Raw genomic sequence first — 16,344 nt, 5'->3', positions numbered from 1 at the left:
TACATGAATGTATAAAGCAGCTTTATTTTTCATCACAAGACTGGAAAAAACCCTACCAGCAGGTAAAAGGAATATATAAATTGTGGTATACCCACATACCACAATACTAGTGCAATACTAGTGAGCAATAAAAATGGAATATAGTATTTATATAAAATTCTAAGAAATGCCAACTAACCTAATAGTGACATCAAGTATTGATAGATCACTGATTGCCTGAGGACAGGTTGGTAGGGTAGCAGGAAAGAATGAATTACAAAGGCACACGAGGAAACTTTTGAAGAGTATGGAACTGTTCGTTATCTTGATTGTAGTGACAGTTTAATGGGTGAACTGCACACTTTAAATTTGGGTACCTTACTGTACATAATTTTACTCCAATAAATCTTTAAAAACAAAAACAGAAGCAAAAAAATCAGTGAAATAGAAAGTGAACATACAACAGAGAAAAGCAATAAAACCAAAAGCTGATTTTTTGAAAAGATAATAAAATTGATGTGCTTCTAGCTAGATTAATCTAAGAAAAAAAAGAATCTAGAAATTACAAATACCAAGAATGAAAGAAAGAATATCATTACAGTACTTACAGACATTAAAAACATAAAAGAATATTACGTATAACTTTGTTGTGATTAAGTTGACAACTAGGATGAAACGGGCACATTCCTTGAAAGAAACAGATCATCAAAACTGACTCAAGAAGGAATAAAATGCCCAAATAGTTCTACATCTATTTAAAAAATTAAAATCATAATTTAAAACCTAGAAAGAAAACTCAAATGCTAGGTAACTTTATTAGTAAATTCTACTCTAAGCATTCTAGAAAGAAATAATGACATTCCTTTACATGCCCTTTCAAAGAAGGAGGTAACACTTCTCAACTCATTTTATGAGGTCACCATCACCTTGATGCCCAAACTAGACAGGAAAACTGCAGACCCTATCCCTCATGCATATGGACTGAAAATATTTTATAAACCAATAACCCCTTTCTAACTACAAGAAAATATCAGACAAACCCAAATTGAAGAACATTCTACAAAATACCTCAAAATCGTCTACCAATACTCCTCAAAATTGTCAAGGTCATCAAAATCAAGAAAAATCTGAGAAACTGTCACAGTCTAGAGGAGCCTAAGGAAGATATAATGATAAATCTAATATGGTATCTGGGATGAAATCCTAGAATAGAAAAAGGACATTAATTAAAAACTAAGTAAATCTGATTATGTATGGCCTTTAGTTAATAACAATGTATTAATGGTGACTCATTATTTGTGACAAATGCACTGTAGTACTGTAAGATGTTAACAATAGGGTATACTGGTTGGAGGATATGACGAAATGCTGTAATGTTTTTATAACTTTTCTGTAAATCTAAAGATATTCTAAAATTAAAAGTTCATTTAAAAAAATCAATGTAGTCCACCTTATTAAGACTAAAAGAAGGAAATCATAATATATGATCATTTCAAAGTTGCAGAAAAAGCATTTGACAAAATTCAACACTCATTTATGAAAAAACACTCAAAAACTGGGAATTAAAGGGACCTTCCTCCATTTAAGGTCTACAAAAAGACCCTGTAGCTAGCTAATATCAAACTTAATGATGAAAGACTTAGTATTCTCCTAACTAAGAGGAACAAAAAAGTAAGTCTGCTCTCACCACTTCTGTTCAACAATATACCAGAGGTTTTAGCCAGTACATTAGGGCAAGAAAAGGAAATTTTTTAAAAAAATTGAACAGATTGGAATGATAGAAGTAAAAATGTCTTTATTCACATAGGAAATGAGTGTGTATGCAGAATATCCTGAGATATCTACATTAAAGCTGATAGAATCTTTTTAAAAAGCTAATAGAATAAGTAAATTTATAAGATCAAGGGATTAAAGGTCAATAAACAAAAACTCAACTGTATTTCTATATACTATCAATGACCAAATGGAACATATAATAAAAAGAGTTAAAATATCAATAAAAAAACATAAAAGACCTGTTAGAAAGCTCAGGAATCAAGATACTATAATACTGGTAAGGACAGACATATAGATTGATGGAAGAAAATTAAGTCTAAGTAGACTTACACATATATGGCAAATTGATTTTTGACAAAGGTTCCAGAATGAAAACATGTCCTTTTCCCCAATCCAACTGGCAAAAGAAACTCTCTTCAATCATTGGTATGGCAACAACTGGATATCCATTAGGAAAAATAATAAACCTCTACCCTTATATACTATATACAAAAATTAAATCCAACTTGATCACAGGCCTAAGAGAAGAGAACATAGGATACTACCTTTGAGACTTTCAAGTATTCAAATATTTCTTAGATAAGACACACAGTGTATAAACCAAGAAAAAACTTGATATAAAATTAGACTTCATCATAAAAAACTTCTTGCTCCTCAAAAAGCAATGTTAAGAAAATGAAAAGACAGATTTAGAGGAAATATTTTCACCATATATATTTGACAAAACACTTAACCAGAATATATAAAGAACTCCTTCAACTCCCTAGGTTTGTAAATAAAGAAATGAGCAAAAGATTTAAACAGATCAGTTCACAAAGAAAAATATATGAATAGGCAATAATTACATGAAATGATGCATGATATTATTAGTCTTCAGGAAAATGCAAATGTAAACCATAATGAGATACCAACAACACACCCACTAGAAAGACCAAAGATATTTTTAACTGTCCTTTACTAAGTTTTGGGAAAGATGTGAGCAACTCAAACTCTCATACATTACTGACAGGTATATAAAATGGTATAACCACTATAGAAAACAGTCTGGCAATTTAAAGTTAGACAAACACCATATGATTCAGTAATTCAACTCTTAGGTATTTACCCAACAGAGTGAAAACATATGCCCACATAAAGACCTGCACACAAACGTTCGTAGAAGCTTTCTTCATAATAGCTCCAAACTGCAAACAACTCAAATGTCCATTAACACATGAGTGAATAATCTAACTGTGGTATATCCATACAATGGAATACTACTTGACAAGAAAATGGAACAAATTTCTAATAAATGTAACAATGATGAATCTCAAAAACATTTCACTTAGCTAAAGAATACAGACCCAGGGCTTCCCTGGTGGTGCAGTGGTTGGGAGTCCGCCTGCCGATGCAGGGGACACGGGTTCGTGCCCCGGTACGGGAAGATCCCACATGCCGCGGAGCAGCTGGGCCTGTGAGCCATGGCCGCTGAGCCTGCGCGTCCGGAGCCTGTGCTCCGCAATGGGAGAGGCCACAACAGTGAGAGGCCCGCGTACCACAAAAAAAAAAAAAAAAGAATACAAACCCAAAAGAAATAAATAGGACAAAACAGAGATATTTCCACTTGATAAAAGGTACAATATACCAAAAAGATATAACTACCCTGAGCTTTATGGACCTCATAATACAGGTTCAAAATACATAAAGCAATAAACTAATAGAATAACAAGAAGAAGTTTATAAGTTCACAACTGAAGTGAGAAACATTTCACCCCTCTTTTAGCAAGTGACAGAAGATGAGGACAAAATATTAGAAAGGTATTGATGATTTACATAACTGGTAACATACTTTTCAACATACATGTAAAACTCCTAAAAATCTATGTGTCAAATCATAAAGAAAATTTAAAAATCAAACACCACACAACCATATTCTCTGGTACAAGCCATAAACAAGTTAACATTAAAAATTAGAGTCCAAATAAAAACAAAAACAAGTAATACAAAATAAAATATATAGCATTTCAACTTCCTGCTTTACACTAGAAAATATCCAACATTAAGTAAAAAAAGAATAACATAATTTATAATTTTTACAAATTTATAAATTTGTAATTTATAGGAATTTTTAGCCTCTGTGAGTTAGATAAAAATCAATGTTTGCTAAGTGGCAGAATAATTTCAGAACCATTCTATCATTTTCATTTAAAGTGGTAATCTCTGATCTGCCACACCAGACAGAACCTAATGGTTACAATGAGATTATAATAGTTACAATGAAGTTTATAAACTTAGCTTCTAGAAATGTTCTTTATATATCTTATGAGATAGGAAATTCTCAAAATTGAATCGCTTTTATTGAGGCAGTATAATATATTGGGTAAGGTCATGAATTTTAAAGTCAGAGAGAAGTAGATTTAAATTTAAACTCCATTACTTAATAGTAGTGAGATCTAAAGTAAATTATTTTAAAGTTCTAAGATTAAATATCCTTATTTGTAAAATGAAAAAATTACCCCAAAATGTATGCATAAAATACTTAAGAACTTGGTACCTGGTAAGCACTCAGTTTAAGTTATACCTTTTATCAGTATTTCTAATACTAACACTTTTTCATACACCTCAAAATTTACCATGTTCGAAACCATTTATCCAGTATTCAAAAGCTAGAAACTTCATTCTTGACTCCTTTCACTTCCTTACATCCAAATCTTATTGATTCTCATTCCTAAATGTCTCTAAAAATTTCCCCTTCACTGTATAAGTACTTCATTATCATTTACCTGAATTATTTTCAACTGTCTCTTAAATAGTCTCTCTACCTGCCTTGCCCATCTCTCTCTTCCAGTCAATTTTTTGATAGCGCTTTCTTTCAAAAACACAAGTTAAATCACATAATTGACTGATTTTTTTATACTATTTCCCTACTACCCAGAAATCTAAAGTCTTCAGCCTGACAATGGCTGTTCCCAGTCTGATCCTTATTTACTGTACTAGCCCCATCTCCACTCCCTTCTAGAAACTTTGAGCTCTAATTCTCATTGCTAGAATATTATGTCACCCATTTCCTATGCTAAAGAACTCCTACTCATCCATTAAAACTCAGCATATACTGTATCACTTCTTTGAAGTCTTCTTTCATGCCTTAAGGCAGCTGCTTTGTTTTCCTCTTTCTACTTCAATGTTTACATATATAAGACAAATATGGTAAGTACAGAATGTTTCTACCTATAAAGCATTATTTATGATCATGTTGATGATTCAGTCATAAAATACATAAAATGTGAAGTCAAATGACAGAAAAAGGTGTCAAGGCTGATATCTAGGGATGCAGACCAAAATTTTGTTTGTACCTCTCTGCATTTTCCAAATTTTCTAAACTACACGTATATTAACTTTATAATTATTAAAAAATGTGCTTGTAGAAAATAATCAAAAAAGCAGCTATTCTAGAAAACCATAATTATCAAAAAAGTTAGGATTATTAAATGTCCTAAATTAATGTTAATTTACAGAGTATGCATCACAGAAACCTGCCACAGAACCATTTTGGATTCACCTCGCAGAAATTATTTTTTTCCAAAAACTGAAGGGTTAGTCTCAATGGAAAAAAAAAAAAAAAAGACCAAGCCAAAGTTATATAGATACAAAATGAAGTAGACAACTGAAACTTGGTTGATCTTCCAGATGTTTCAGGCTCAAGTGCTTTGGGAGCCTTGGAAGCTACAAATTAATGCTACAATCCTGTATTTTGCTTTGCATATGCACACATAATATTAAGAATACTGAACTCTTACAACTCATTAATAAAGAGACAAATAACCCAATTAAAAATGTTCTAAGTTTTAAATGGAAAATTCCCACCCAAAAGATATGCAAATGGAAAATAAACACATGAAAGATGCTCAATGTCATAAGGGAAATGAAAATGAAAACCACAAGCGATACCTCTTCACACTCACCAAGATGGCTATAGGTAAAAAGATGGAAAATAACAAGGATTGGTAAGGATGTGGAGAAGTCAGAACCATCATATATTGCTGGTAGGAATGGTGCAGCTGCCTTGGAAAATATTTGGCTCCTCCAAAAGCTAAACACAGAGTTACCATATGATGCAACAATTCCACTCCTGAATATATGCAAGAGAAATGAAACATAAAAACTTGCACATGAATGTTCACAGCAGCATTATTCATAATGGCTAACAGGTGAGAATAACCCAAATGTCCATCGACTGATGACCAAATAAACAAAACTGTTGTATCTATCCATATAATGAAATATTAACAACAAAGAAAAGTAATGAAGTATTGATACAAACTACAACATAGATGAACCCTGAAAATATCATGCTAACTGAAAGAAACCAATTACAAAAGACCACATAGTGCATAACTGCATTTATATGAAATGTCCAGAAGAGGCAAAGCTATAGAGACAGAAAGGAAGTCAGTGGCTGCTTAAAGCTAGAGATAGGGAAAGAAGGGACATGGGAGAGAATGAAGAAGGACAGCTAATGGCTATGGGGTTTCTTTTAGGAGGGATGAAAATGCTTTAAAAGTTGTGATGGCTGCACAACTCTGTGAATATACTAAAACCCACTGAACTGTACACTTTAAATGGGTGAATTAAATGTTATGAACTGTATCTCAATAAAGCTGTTTAAAGAAAGAATGTCAACTGGCCCCTTTTCCAACAAATTACATGATCTGGGGAATGAGCGTTTTCATTTATAAATAGGAACAGTATCTGTTTCCATCTTTCCACTTCTAGCAGTAAGAATACATAAAAGATATATAGGAGAAGTGTTCTAGAAAGCTAGTTTCATGACTTGAAGACAACTGTATTGGTTATCACTTGCTACATAACAAATTACCCCAAAGCATAGCCACTTAAAACAACAAACATGTATCATCCCACACAGTTTCTAAGGGTCAGGAACCAGGGAGTAGCTTAGCTGGGTGAGTCTGGCTCAGGTTTCTTACGAGGTTTCAGTCAAGATAGGGCTGCAATCTCTGAAGACTTGACTGGGGTTTGAAAATCTACTTGCAAGGTTATTCACGTGGCTGTCGGTTGGAGGCTTCAGTTCCTCCCATTATAGGCCTCTCTGTAGATGGCTACTTAGGACATTGCTTCCCCCAGAGAAAATGATTACAGAGATGGAGAAAGTGTGGGAGCAATCGAGACAGAAGCTTGGTCTATTACAACCTAATCTCAGAAGTGATAAATCACCATTTTTGCAATATCCTATTGGTTACAGAGATCAATTCAGATACAATGCGTGTGGGAGGACTGGACAAGTATGTGAATTCCAGGAGGTAGGAATCATTGGGGCCATTATGGAGACTGGCTACCAAAATGACATTATGACAATAAACTGACCAAAGATCCCACATAAGCAAATGCTTGACCTCTGCACTAAAAGAGGATAAGGAGGATACTCATTTCTTAGTAGGGTGACAGATACACACTTGGAGATGTTTTAAGAGTTGTGATAAAAGGGTTTGTAAGAAGCATTCATACCATTTTCCATTCTCCTTGTGACTGAGTTATGGTTAGCCTAAAGAAATACAAAATTGTACAGTTGGGGGCTGGTGGAGAAAATATATAAAGGATTTAGTCAACTGCACCCTCCCCCTCCTCCCACCACTGACAGGTAAGGAAAGAGTCCTGGTTGAAGAAAGGCTAGATGACTCCACCAGGGTCATTAGTGATAGAGCAGAAACTAGAATCCATTCCCTGTGTCTTCTCATTACACCAGGAGCTATGCATCAGAGAATCAATGGCAGTGACTCATTATACAGCTGAGACATTAAACATGTGAGCATTAAATCAACAAACATTAAACTGCTGGTCATTCCAGAATTGGCATTTCTTTGTGTAGCTTTTTGACGCTGGCTGTGTCACTTTCTCAGGCAGCAGTGGACTCTTATCCTTCTTTCTACTCCAACTGAGAGTTGACTTACTTAGCTAGGGGAAGAATCACTCATTCAGCTTAGCTAATATTTATAGAATATCTGTTCTATACCTAGCACTAAATATGCAGATATAAGAGCAGAAACCATGGTCCGTTCACTCAAAATGCAGGTAGTCAAGTAGAAGAAAAACCTATACCTGGAACACTAAGAGAATTAGACATTATGTGACATGGCAGCACAAGGATTTATATATTTTTGATAATTTTATTTAACAAAAAACTTATATAATGCTTAAAATGTGCCAGATATATTACAATTTCAACTCCTTTAATCCCCTATGAGGTTATCCCCATTTTACAGATGAGAAAAGTGAGGCCTGAAGAGGTTATGAAACTTGCCAAAGTTCTCATGCTTGGTAACAAGGAGGGCCAGATTCAAACCCAAGAAGAATGGCTCCATAGTCCATACTTTCTTAACCATAGTAGTATGGAGGTTCTCAATAATACTAACAATTATTCTTCTGCTTTTTTAAAGGTTTTGAAGGAAAGTCAATCATGAAATTCCAAAGCTCCTCTGAGAAATCTTTCAAGATGTACAGGGTAAGGCAGTATTTAGCCCAATATAGTAAGGATGTCTTAGGACAGCCTGCTAACCCCGTGGCGAGGGGTGAGGAAAAGTGAATAAACATTCACTAATGAGACAGTGCTTTTCTGGTGCCACAATGAAAGATAAAACTGAATCATAACTGCAATTAACAAATTAGGTTATAGTTGGAATAAAGAAATTAAATGGATGTACTGTTCTGCAAGTGCAGAAATAAATTAATTTGACCCTGTCAAAGCTCACTAGAATGTAGAGAGACTTACATCTTCTAAAGATTTCCTCCCAGAATCATACGATAGGAAAATAGCATACTACACCAGGAGCAGATGTATTTGATCATGTTTAAAGAATACGAAAAGTAGTTTGAAGAGAATAAAGTGATATGTGGGCCTAGGAAACCTTTTGCTTAACAAAGCAATGAATTCCATTTTGGTAAAAATTTGCCAACTTCGCCACTTTACAAAGCAATTGCTGCCATCTTTTTCCTTTACACCTGATTTTTTTTTTTTTTTTTTTTTTGCGGTACGCGGGCCTCTCACTGTTGTGGCCTCTCCCATTGCAGAGCACAGGCTCCGGATGCGCAGGCTCAGCGGCCATGGCTCACGGGCCTAGCCGCTCCGCGGCATGTGGGATCTTCCCGGACCGGAACACAAACCCGCGTCCCCTGCATCGGCAGGCGGACTCTCAACCATTGCGCCACCAGGGAAGCCCTACATCTGATTTTTACTTTGGAAAATGTTCCTTGCAAGGAAAGACAGGACCCTGTAGACTGCTGGTAATCTTCGTGTATTAAATTTCTACTTGGTGTCCTGTTCATCACATACCTTGAATCATCTACAGGTCCTAAAACCTCAGAACACATTGTCCAAAACTGTAGGAAAAGGGCTTATTTACAGCCAACTGGCATGTAATGCAAGGCAGCACAATAAGTAGTGTTTTTTTCTTTTAAAAAAACCTGAATACAGGTTTTTATCTAAGGTAATATAACAGTATATTGTAATTTTGAAAAGGTCTTAAAGATTTTTTAAAAATTCCTCTAAAATTTAAAATTTTATTTAAGAGTCTTGTATCAAAAAATTGTATCTAGGTACAGAAGGTTTATAGAATTCCAAAGGAAAGTCTAGTAACTTCCCTTTTAAATTGACTTTTCCTTTAAATTCTATCAAACAGTTACCATAACTAGAGTCTCAGCCTGAGGATGGCCTTTATGAGATCATTCAGTTCATTTCAATGACCATATCTGTCAAGTTTACACTTATCACAGGTAGAAGCAGGTTTTCATTCTCTTCTGAAAGTAGACTTGACCACAATTCTCAGTAAACTACTCCAGAGCATAAATGTTCTCCTTGCATTTGAAAGTATGGCAAGTTATCATCCACTTTAGACTAATTAGATGTTAGATGCTAACATGACAGAGAAAAAGGAGATGGAATGATGAGGAATTTGCAGAACACAATGTGGGACATTCTGAGTAGGACGATGTTAGCGAGTGTATGAGTGAGCGAGTGTCTCTGTGTGTGTGTGTGTGTGTGTGTGTGTGTAGAGTCATACATAACAGGAGTGAACTGACCAAAAGGAAGAAGTCAGTTAGCAAACAGCTGCTTTCCTAGTCTCGAATGGCTTCTGCTTTGGCTCTCTCACCCTAGTATCCTTACCCCAAACTAGCTAATTCTATATGTGTCTAATCTTGATTCATAGCTTTGGCACGTATGACGCTCCTGGAGCCCCTTCATCTCAAGTGGCCAAGCAAAGCAGGTCAATCCTCCATGTCTCAAGCCCTTATTTCCCAGAATCATCCTAGGTGTACTTTGAATTTTTGCCTAGGGAGACCTCAAGAATTGTCAGGGTCTACCAGGAATAAATCCCAAATATTCTGAGCTAATCTTGCTTCAGGCCAGGCCTAGATATATAATTATCTTGCTAAAATGAATTTAATACTAGAGTCTAGCTGGCTTCCAGATTGCATCTTTCATCTTTTAAAATTTTCCATCTATTATGGTCCTCAAAGAGTCTCTTTACCGGGATAATATGAACTTCTATTTCTTTATTAATGCTTCCACTACTACTACTACTACGACTACTACTACTATTACCACTACAACGACAACATAGCCTTCAAATATAAAAGCATTGATTATGCACTAGAGACTACATTAAAAGCTTTACATATATAATACCCATTTAGTCTTTCTTACAACATTATGAGGTAGGGTTTATTATTATCCCTGGTTTAAAAACCTACCCAAGATCACATGACTGGTAAGGGGCAGTATTGGGATTCAAACCTGGCAGTTTGGCTCCAGAATCCATGCTCTTAGATACTATATCATATTCCTTTTGTTTGTGTAATGCAAAGAATATTCCATCAAGATCAGAGACCTGGATTTCCATTCCTATCTCTAATGTTAATCAGTTGTGTGACCTAGGGCAAGTCTTTGACTCCATTTCTACTATATAATGATCCAGGCTCAATGATTTGTTTCTAGTCATACAATGCTGTGATAATAAAGTAGGTGCTTTTCATTAACAAATGGTACTGGATAATTCAGGAGGTTTAAAGCTTGAAAATGAAATGTATCTAAGGGAAGGAAAGAGGCAACTAAAAATAACTAAGTCAATCTTTTAAACATCTTCACTTATTTTCTCATTTCATATTCTATGAAAGCATTAGATTCATATTTTACAGAGGAAGACCCTGAGACTCAGAGATTAGGTAATTTATCTGAGGTCACACAGAAAATCAGGATGGAGAGCCAGCATTTGAATGCAGCCAAAGCCCAAGCACTTCCTGCTGCACCACAACACTTCCTTGGCATTGCCTTTCTCTCCTCTCAGCAGCAATAAGCAGAGATTTAAAACGTAATATACGTAAAGTACCTACTACAAAGTCTTTCAAGCAGCACACACACAATAAATTGATTTGGAAGTAAGGATGGAGATGCGTGAATACTAACTTGAAAGTGCTAACATTGTAACTTAAAACAAAAATGGGTATATTTTTGTGTATTTTTCTACAAGGTGGGCTGAATACCACATCAAAACAAGTGAATTTCTGGAAGAAAAGTTTTTATGACTTGAATTTATCCCTAAGTAAACGATGAAGAAGTACCACAAGAATGCCACTATATGTGGTATTTACAGACCACATACATGAGTTCTTGTGGTATTCTGCTGCATGAAATAACTTCCTCACAATAAGTCAGAATCATTTCGTTAAAAGTATTCTTCCTTTTTCCCTAGCCAGAATTTCACAAATAATACCAATGAACAAGGAAGGTCTTTTACGTATTGGCTACTCAAAGGAGGGCAGGAGAGTCAGGAACTACTGTGCTAACTTATTAAATTCCTATTGTAGTTTGGAACTGGAGTCACTTGCTCATTCACCGATTCATCCAACAAATAATAATTGAACACCAGATATTATTTATAAGGCATTATTTTATTAACAAATGTCAGGGACATTAAAGGGAACATGACATAAACTGTAATGCCAGTGCAGTGGGATGAGTGCTGTGGTTCAAGATAATACAAGGTGCTATAGGGGCACGAATGTTATTTACAAAGGCTTAGGAGTTCCTGAAGAAAGTGACATTTGAGACAATGCTAAACAGTATACTGTGTTTAGGAAACTGCAAGTAATTAAGAATGATTTAGAATTCAGAGTAAGTGTAGGAAGTATTGAATTTCAACAAATCATAATTATATAGCAATAGAACTAGAAGTAGAAGGGTTTAACAGATAATAACTTCAATACTCTCATTTTACTTTTAAGGAAACTAAGCCCTCTAATATAGGTGCCCAGAGTCTTACCAGGAGGATGGCTATTACATGAGGTGAGGTCATCCTTAAACACAGTACTGAACACTATTGTGTTTGAGAGTAAAAACAGCTGAGTGCAGCCATGTTGGAAAACCACTAACCTTCTTAGTGTGAAAGATACGTGTCATCTGCTATACCAGCTAATACAATAATTACTTAGAGGAATCACCTCCAGCTGATCAATGGTGTCCAGATAACCCCCCAAAAAGTTAAAATCTCTAAATTGCCCCTTCCTTATGAACTCGATGGGTTAAACAAAGAATTTTGGAGATAAAACTGTGTTTAACACACAAACACATTTAAGTCACCACTTAACCTATTTCCTCCTCTTTTAAACCTAACTCTTGTTAATTAAATTCAATAAAAATTGAGATGCAACAGCTGTTAAGTGAAAGGATTCCATTAAATCCTCTGTGGATGTTTGCTAAACTTTGGACAAAAGCTTTATCACCTACAAGTCATTAATTACTAAATTACACCTTAACTAGGGGACAACAGTAGAAATAATGTTCTACTGCAAAGCCAAAATCAAATATAGGTTTAACTCAAGAAATATGAAATGCTATGATGGCTTTATTTAACTCAAGGAATATGCAATGCTAATAAATAAAACACTCAATTCCTTTGCTGTCTGTCCACACACTGTGTACAAATCTTTTATAGGTTAGCTCCCATGATATTACGTGCAAAGAGATAGTAAGATTCTTTTTAGGTACTCGAATTTTGTTGCATAAAGCTCTACTTCAGATAGGTGTGCTCAGCTTAGACTTCAGAAATTTTCCTTGTTTCCTGGGTATAAATTATGGAAAAGCAAAATTCAAATTATGAAAATTTGAGTTATTTTTAACAACTTTGAAAAAAGAAGTGATTTACTTTATAAAACAATTCACTACAAAGTTTCTTTAAAATAGCAAGTTCATTAACTGGTTGATATAACTTTTCAGGAGTGTACAGTACATAAAGATGGTCAAAATTCAAAGACTTTCTTGAATGGTTGTTGTCATAGGATTTGATCTCTAATGTTTTAAAAAAACTGCAAGACTTGAAAATGCAAAGAACTAATTTATCTATATTAAAGTGAGAATTTAAACATTACAGAAAGCAAATAAAAATTCTAATCACACTTGCATAGACAAGGTTTAGAAGGACATACAAATGATTAATCATGGTTACCCTTGGGGATGGAGAGGGGACTTTGCTTTTGGTTTTATAATGTCCACACTGTTTTATAAGAAATACATATTATAATCCTGTACTTCCTTAAAATTTTGGTTCAGTATTCCCTTTTTAAAAGCATTCTTTTATAAAAGGATTCTTTTGTAGCAGCCTGTCATAGTGGTTCTCTACCAAGAGTGTATCAGAATCAACTATGAAGAGTTTTTGAAAAATATGTAGATGCCTGGGTCCCTCTGCAGAATACTGACTTTAAAAGCTTCGGAAACCACCAGACTAGATGACCTTTAAGGTTCATTCCAATCCTGAGATTACACTGCTTACAACTATTTTGTACACATTCAACACCCAATAGCTTTTTGGGTTTTTTGGTACACACGTTAACCACCCAATACTACATAGCATAAAAGCATTATTTCTAAAAGATAGGTGAAGGTCCTGTTCCCCTGCACTATGCACTCACACTACTGACCTGGAGAAACTCACAGGAAATAAACTGAAGATTAAAACATATCCATCTTCAACTTAAATATCCTTTTTTATTTTGCCAAAAAACCATCATATTTCCCTATTTCTGAGGCAGGAATTTGGGAACTGACTCTAATGTAAGCACCAATTATTGCAGAGGTGATGGGGAGGCAGGAGTGGGGAAGGACATGGTTGTATATTATCATATTGGTTCTCTAACTCAAAACAACCCCAGTAAGTCAGGTAAGTGTTAGCTTTTCCCTAACCTGGCACTTAATCTCTATCAGTCATTCTCAATCCTAGATCCAATGTCCCTTTGTTATATAAAGGACAAATGCATATACATTTATTCCAATTCCTCCTTTTCTATCTTGAAACAAAATTCACAGATATTTAACAGAATTTCAAAAGTGTCAATAAAATACCCTGATAGTAACATAAAGGGAAATGAAAGTAATTAATAATAAATTATGTATTTCAATATGTATATGCTCATTCATGACTATATTAAAAGACAATGAAGTAGTCAGATATGTTTACACCTACTTATAATGAATATATTTAGATTTAAGATAAGTAGGATGATAAGAAACTATTCCATGCAACAAGTACGAGAAAGTGAAGTAAAGCCAAGTGATTTTCTGAAATGATTCCAAACAATACAAAGTGCAATTATCTCTTGGTATGCAAGGTACCTACATTTCTGGAAACTTTAGTGTTTATTATATCTACATAAAAGGATATAAAATACTTTGTATATAAAACATAGGCATAGAAAATTATATAAATTTTTTTTCCCCCTCTTCACAAGTATTCCATACATGGTACATTCAAAAACTATGCAGGGGCCACAAAACTGTTGTGTTGGATGTCCTGTGCATTATGTGATGTCTAGTATCTCTGGAGACTGCTCCCTAAATCATTTTGCTTCACAAAATTCCAGACTGCTCCCTAAATCATTTTGCTTCACTAACCCTGGAGGTTAGTACCACCCTGTTGAGAACCAATGGTCTATATGAACTTTCAGTACCTACATGCATACTGTTGTAAATCCTCACCCTGGGTTAGCGGGTAAGTGGGCCACTATTTGACCCCTGATTTGGGGCTAAAGCTTCTCTGATACGAATAAGGGCTACGTTTTTGTTTTTTTTTTTTTTACATCTTTATTGGAGTATAATTGCTTTACAATGGTGTGTTACTTTCTGCTTTATAACAAAGTTATACATATACATATGTTCCCATATCTCTTCCCTCTTGCGTCTCCCTCCCTCCCTATCCCACCCACCTAGGAGGTCACAAAGCACCGAGCTGATCTCCCTGTGTTATGCAGCTGCTTCCCACTAGCTATCTATTTTACGTTTGGTAGTGTATATATGTCCATGCCACTCTCTGACTTTGTCACAGCTTACCCTTCCCCCTCCCCAAGGGCTACTTTTAATTAAAAAGCTTAACACATGTTCATCCCAGGAACTTCCAATAAAAAATTTTACCTAAAACTGTTTACCTGTTTTTAAAAAAGTGAATAATAAAGCTATTTTTACATATACAGTAGAATTAAAGACAATTCTGCCTCCTCTGTCTATCTCCCCTAAAAAATAATTTCTCCTGAGTTTTCTAGGTAAGCAAGGTCAAACTGTGAAGATATAACCATTCTTTTCTCATCCACATGAATGCAAAGATATACTAATGTAAACAATCTAAAAGTCATTTATATATGGCACTAAAGTATATTACTGTATTATTCATTTGGCAGAAGAATATCTTCCTAATTAAATTTTGATTAGGCATCTATTAAAAGTAATTTACATTTTCTGATCAACCCAATGACTAAAGCGTGTGTCATTTGTGGACAGCTGGGGGAGCTGCTTGAGTCTGAGAACTTGCTGAGTACTAAGAGGGGAGGGACTTAAGTATTTTGAAAGTTTCACTCTTTGGGATTTGGCTATATAATTTATTTTGGACACTGAAAAAAAATTCCATGCCTTCACATAGATTTTATGTTAAATTAGCACATCATTCATAGAAATATCAGATATACCCTCACTTTTTAAAAAGTGATAAGGACTTCACTTTACATGAAAGGATTCACATATTAGAGGAAAATCATCACAGGTTTCCTTTGAACATAAAATGCCTCTGAGTTAAAATGCCATTAAAAATTACTGAATAAATTAATGATTGAATAGCCATTCAATTTCTAAGTATTATGAAAGACTCTCTTAAGATGTCCACAGCCTGTTTTTCCACTTTAAATTTCACTAATTAATCACTAATTAATCTAACCAGTAATGCCTAAAAGAAATCAACACTCATTTTTTTTTTTTTTCTTTTCCCGGTACACGGGCCTCTCACTGTCGTGGCCTCTCCCATTGCGGAGCGCAGGCTCCGGACGCGCAGGCTCAGCGGCCATGGCTCACGGGCCCAGTCGCTCCACGGCATGTGGGATCTTCCCTGACCAGGGCACGAACTCGTGACCCCTGCATCGGCAGGTGGACTCTCAACCACTGCGCCACCAGGGAAGCCCAACACTCAATTTTTTAATAATCTTAATCTGGCTATCTTTCTTCATACCTAAAATTGGTAAAAACTTGCCTTTTCCCCATACACAGGCATCACCTTATGATAAAAA

At 35.0% G+C, this 16,344-nt stretch overlaps 1 protein-coding gene across 1 annotated transcript in view; it reads right to left on the bottom strand.

Moving 5' to 3' along the window:
- The window catches only part of ARHGAP20 (Rho GTPase activating protein 20), a 148,769-nt gene that overhangs the window by 114,368 nt on the left and 18,057 nt on the right, over positions 1 to 16,344 (bottom strand). The gene's annotated exons all lie outside the window — the stretch shown is intronic.

The sequence above is a fragment of the Aethalodelphis obliquidens genome, unplaced genomic scaffold (genome assembly GCF_003676395.1).
Source record: "Aethalodelphis obliquidens isolate GAN/ISIS:26980383/991018 unplaced genomic scaffold, ASM367639v1 scaffold46, whole genome shotgun sequence".
Classification (NCBI taxonomy): domain Eukaryota; kingdom Metazoa; phylum Chordata; class Mammalia; order Artiodactyla; family Delphinidae; genus Aethalodelphis; species Aethalodelphis obliquidens.
Note: the sequence above shows the minus strand (reverse complement) of the source record. Positions and strands in the feature narration are given on the sequence as shown.